Source organism: Myotis nattereri (genome assembly GCF_964212035.1).
Source record: "Myotis nattereri genome assembly, chromosome: 4".
Taxonomy (NCBI): domain Eukaryota; kingdom Metazoa; phylum Chordata; class Mammalia; order Chiroptera; family Vespertilionidae; genus Myotis; species Myotis nattereri.
Window position 1 is genome coordinate 42695909 of NC_138079.1, and position 6000 is coordinate 42701908.

A 6000-nucleotide genomic window follows, 5' to 3' on the forward strand; every position below is an offset into this window, starting at 1 on the left:
GGGCTCTAATCATTCTTATTTCCTTGGATTTGAAAAACATTCCCTCAAAAGGAATTAATTCTATTGAAGAGGTGCTTGAATAAACTATATGTCAACACTGCCTCCTAGTGGCCTATTTCATATTTTGAAATTTCTTTGAAATTCAGCCTATCCACCAAGTGCATTCATTTTATTTCCAAAAATATTGTTCATTAAAAGGGAAGGCTCATCTAATAACTCATAGTTTACTTATGTTAAATAAACATTTCTCACTGGTAAATATATTTTTATGGAATCAGAGCCAAAGGTACCTTAGAGATCATGAGTCTAAACTCTCTCTTTTAAGGATAAGATTACTAAGTGAGGCAGGGTACCAAGTCAGGAAGAACTCCTAGTCCAAGGCTGCTTTAGCTTGGATTCTGGGTAGGAGTGGAACCAAGGACAGATGGATCAAAACACTGAGTTCATCCTCCAGCCAGGAAATAAAGATCCTTGCATTACTCAGAGTCAGTGCAAGCTCACTGAACAAACTGTTTGCAATTTATGACCTGACACTTCATTACATTGTAGCAAAGCGCCTTCTGGTAAGAGAACAATGCCAATGCAGACCTACAGTGAGACAGATCCACACAGGAAGGGATTAAAAGCTTCAGTTCCCAACTTCTCCAGAGGGGGGCAGCAAGTCACCAGCAGGGAATTCCTGTGGAGATTTATTTTGCTTTGAACCTAAGCTATTTCCTCAAAATGAACTGTAACATAAAATGGCAAAAATATCTGTAGTCCTACCTTTTTGTTCTGGTCAGTCTTTTTCCTACGACATGTGGACCTTTGAATCATATCCATGGCAATTCACCCCTCAAGAAAAACCTTATATGTCTCCAACCAGATTCCCATTTTCCCCAAGCTTGCTTCATTCTTCCCAGCTTTGACCACATTGGTTAGCTGTGAGCATTACACAGACTATTTTCCCCAATTGCTTCTCTGTTAGTCAATAACATAACTTTGGCCAGTCTGGAACCTTCCATGTGTTACCTAACAGGTAGACAACTCTGATTCTTACACAATAAAGGGTGGACAAATTAATTCAAAGAGAGAAAAACAGAGGAGCCCCATAAACTGCTTCAGGAGTAGAATGTCTGAAAGTGAGTGTGTTAAAGAACATGGGTAAGAGATAACAAGACCCAATATTTCTAAACATCTCCAGGAACAAATGAATGTTTAGTATTTGAACAGAAAACGAATGAAAGGCAGCCAAATACTGCAAAGACTTCTCACAGATGGTGGTAGGAAGGACAGGGTCATTTAGCGAAAATTGGTGGGAGTGTGGTGAGGGAAAAGGAAGAGCTAGAAAATGCTTCTAGTTCTCAAGCAGCTGGAGGCATTCTGTTAGCCTGGGATAGATGAAAACTGAAGGGATGAAAAGTGAGAGAGATGGATGTCAGCATTTGTGCTGCTTTGAGCATAGAAATTATGCCAAACAATTTGAGTACAGCAAAACAGGTTCATTTATATGCCACTAAACCAAATGCACAATAATTTTAACACATGGTTTGACTGACATATCTGTGAAAGTTCCCTATGTAAATTCCTACATAAAGTCAGTTTTCAAGGGGAACATTTAGCTTAATAAAATGTTTTGGCATGAATAAAAAGTGTATTTCCCCAAATACCTAAAATATTTTTGCGGTCATCACTTATATGCAAATCATTAATGTACAATTTATAAATTACTCCTGTTCGTTCCTTCAAGCAGGTTCAGCGAGACCTCTGCTTGGCCCCATGTTGTGGTTATTTGTTCCAATTTACTACATAGCCTTGAAAGGAAAAAGTTGAATATCTTAGAAAATATTTCAAACTACCCACCCCCCACCCTCCCAGTTCAGTCTGGCCATTCTTCCAATTATTTTGACTTAATGAGATCTTACTGTTCTTTGGGAAGGTTAATGTCTCACCATATGATTTGGCTTAGTGGAATTCAGCCACTTCCCCAAAACACTAGTGCAATGTAGTAGAAAAGGTAATGAATAAATTTATTATTTTTTGCAATGAACACCTTTAGAATCAGGAATTCGGGGTGTAAATTCTAGCTTTGCCCCTCTCTCACACTGCGACCTCTAACACCTTGCAGAAACCTCCAGTTTAAGTTTCTAATTTCAAGGTATAATAAGCAATAGCCTCATCATTGTCAACAAATATTTACTGAGTGCCACGTGGTGATATGTTTCCAGCAGACTTAATTGTTAATTAATTGTTCCCTTGGTTAAATAGATGGCACACTAAAACAAATAGCACTGTGCAGAGGGCAAGGGAAACGTTATTGGCCTCCACTCGGCCTGGCACCAGGAATGAAAATGTCATTCTCCCCACAGGGGCTGCTTTCTAAGGACGTTTGGGTCTGTGGTTTTTCATATTATGAACTGTTTCTATTTTCAGGACTCAGAGTTCTTTGTAGGTTTGCACAAGCTATGGAAGTTCTAGAAACATCACATGAGTAATTCTTATTTAGAGTTCTTCAGCGAGGAAGGGAGAGAACTGTCTTCTCCCATTTGATAATAAGGTGGTGGAGTTTTGGAAGCTAGAAATCTCAGAATTTTTTCCCTCTGTAAAGCCATTCTCAGAAGCTTGATGACTCCCAGATTTACATCTCCAGCCTAGACCCTTCCCAAAAATGTGCCCTTGATAGCACCTGACCTTTTTATTTATTTATTTTTTTTTTTGAGAATTTTTATGAGTTTATTTGAACCAACTGATGGCACTGCCGGGGAACATATGCTCCGAGAATGGCAGCTTTGCAGCTTATTTTATGCATTAGAATCAAAGGAGAAGACATAAGGAAGGAGGATGAAATCCAATGCTGGTAGGTTAAGGGGCTGCGAGAAAGCATAGCAGGAAAAACTCTAGCACTGGATAAGAGGCAAAATGGAGAAACACATACTTTTACCTGGTGGGTATGGAGTAGTTAATTAAATTTGCAGCACATAGAGATGGCCTATGGAGAACAAGATAGCAATAGGGTTCTATGGTCTTGTGCTCTGGTGCCTGCAGTTGTGCCTTCGAGGGGTAGGAAAAGAAAATTACTTTGTTATTTCAAAGCCATGTTGTCCTGGATGTGCCGGGGTCCAACCCCAGCAGGTCCAGGGGTCCCCAAAGGTGTGGACGGAGTCGGCGAAGAAGTAATGACAGCGTTCAGTTGATCAGCAGCCTAGCCAGGATCTCTAGCCAGGATTTCCAGCCAAGTTCTGGTCTGGATCTCCAGCCAAGTTCTGTTCAGGATCTCCAGCGAAGTTCTGGTTTGGATCTCCAGCCAGGTTCTGTGTCCATGTTCTCTTGCTAGGTTCTCCAGGTTCTCCAGCCAGGTTCTGTAGCCATGTTCCCTCGCTAGATTCTCCAGCCAGGTTCTGTCCAGGTTCTCCAGCCAGGTTCAGTCCAAGTTCTCCAGCCAGGTTCAGTAGCCATGTTCCCTCACTAGGTTCTCCAGCCAGGTTTGGTCGCCAGGTTCTGTAGCCGGGTTCTCTTTTGCCATGTTCTCTCCAGCGAAGTTCTTCTGTCTCTAGGTTCTGTGTAGGTTCCGTGTCTAGGTTCTGTGTGGGTTCTGTGTCTAGGTTCTGTGTCTAGGTTCTGTCTTCTAAGTTCTGTCCAGGATCTTTTGCCATGTTCTGTCTCTAGGTTCTGTGTCTAGGTTCTGTGTCTAGGTTCCGTGTCTAGGTTCTGTGTCTAGGTTCTGTCTTCTAAGTTCTGTCCAGGATCTTTTGCCATGTTCTGTCTCTAGGTTCTGTCTCTAGGTTCTGTGTCTAGGTTCTGTGGAGCTGTTGTCTTGTTACATCTGTATTTATACCAGTTGATTCTAATCCTATCAATCTCTATTCCAAAGGTTAGGGTGTTTCTTATCTCCATTCCAGGGAGTAAAGATTATGTAGCTTAAGCATGATTGTTCATAGTTAAAGTGATTAATTACCCACCTGGCACTTAGTTAAGCGGTTTTATTCCCTCCCTAACTTCAGGGGAAAATCCCTACCTGGGGAAACAACCTTTCTCAGAGAGGTGACCTTGGTTAAAACACATAGTGCCAAGAAGGTGAGCAAACACATTAAGAACAGTATGCCATATATGCCAGGTCCCTTGAAACAGCAAGGATGGACCGGCTCCCGGCAAATTCCCCCTTTTTTATTTTTTAAAAGCAGGCATTAAAAAGAAAAACCCCAAATGCTCTCTTGTATCCATTTTAAGAGTAGGATTGGCGCTTTCCGCTATTACCTGAGTCCTGATCTATCACCCCAGGGAGAGCTTGCCAATCCTGCACTTTCCTGGGGTGGAAAGGCTGCAGTGGGGTTAAGGATAAGGCTCCTTGGGCCTTATCATGCCTTTACATTTACCTTTCCTTCCTCAGAAAAGCATGGACGTACTTCTTGTATAAAATGTTCTGTCTGACTGGGAATAACCTTAATTCCTCTGCTAGCAAGCATATGTGTTAAAAGATCAATACAGAGTCTTCTTTCTTTGGACTCAGTATGGCACATCTTCTCAATCTAAGAATCAATACAGAGTCTTCTTTCTTTGGACTCAGTATGGCACATCTTCTCAATCTAAGTTCTGTACTATCTACCTTCTTACCCTACTTATCCTCTATAGGGGGGTCTGCAGTACCCTGGTGGAGTCCTATCCGTCCCGAGTGTGGGGTTCTCAATGGGGGTGGGGGGCTTACCTAGGGGAATCCTGTTCCAGGGGTTCCCAAAGGGATAGCACCTGACCTTTAGACCCAAAGCCGTCCCGGCCCAGGGCCCTGAGCCCCTTCCTGTAGTTCGCCAGGCAGAGTGCCCTTACTCTGGTCTTGGTCCTGCGTGGGCTCTGATCTAAAGGTTCTGGTCACCAGAACCCACGCAACATTTTCTGCCTCAACAAAGTAGCCTGCCTCAACATTTTCTAAGTCCCTCTCTAACGGCTAGGGCCCACCAGGGCCAGCTGCACCACCTGGGAGAGGTGTCCCTAGCCTGGACAGGTCAGTGTGGGGCCTGGTCCTGGTTTCTTCCCCTCTGGGTGCTCAGCGACCCTCCAGATCCCCTTACCATGTCCCCACTTCCACCTCGCTCCTGGTGTTGACCAAATGCCCCCCAAAGCCTTGGCATTCTTGTCAGCCCCAATTCCAGAAGGGCCACCTGGTGACAGGATGGCTCCCACTGGCAGGTGCATTGTTTCTGTCCCAGAATCGGGTGAGACTGGCTGCCCACGGTGGAGCTGACACTCTGCTTTTGTATGGCTCATGCCAGACACAAGACACCTTCAGGTCTCTGGGCCACTGAAGGCCCACTGCCAGCCCTTCCCTTGAGTGGCCAATAGGGGCCCTGCACTGGCTCTCACTTGTGGGGGCTCTCACCTCAGTGCTGCCCATGGTCCACAGCACTTGAGGACAGCAGGCAATGTTCTTTACCCTGTGGGTCCCTGTCCAGGCACCACCACTCCCTACCTCCCCCCCACCACCACCTCCTGATGGTCACCGCACCCCTCCCCAGGCTCTGCCACACAATCAGGCCTCCTCCAGGGGTGGCCGTGCCTGATCCGCTAAGGGTTTTCCAGACATTGCCCCACAATATCAGCAGGCTATTCCTGTCAATGTCCTCTGGCCTTTTATGGACCTGGTGCTATCTGGTCTCCCAGGTTGGTATCAAGTCATGCCAGACAAGGGATGGACATTCCTAGAGTGAATGGAATCTCCTGCCCAGCACTGCCTCCTGAGGGAGGTACGTGGAAGGCAGGAGCACAATCAACACTGAAAGAGACCACACTTAGGAAAGCACTGTTTATGGCCTACCAACATGGTTAGAAGACGTGCTCCTCCACATTTACACTGTAAAACTCCCAACAGTAACTTTATCAGAAATTTGTCATAGAGTGCTACAAAAATACATCATTGTCTTCTTCTCTCAGACATGTAAAGAAAATTTTAGGAGCTGAAAATTTTTGTGATTTGCTAGTTACCTTCATATTTGAGTCTAATACCCATGTTCCCAGATTCCCATCTTCTTC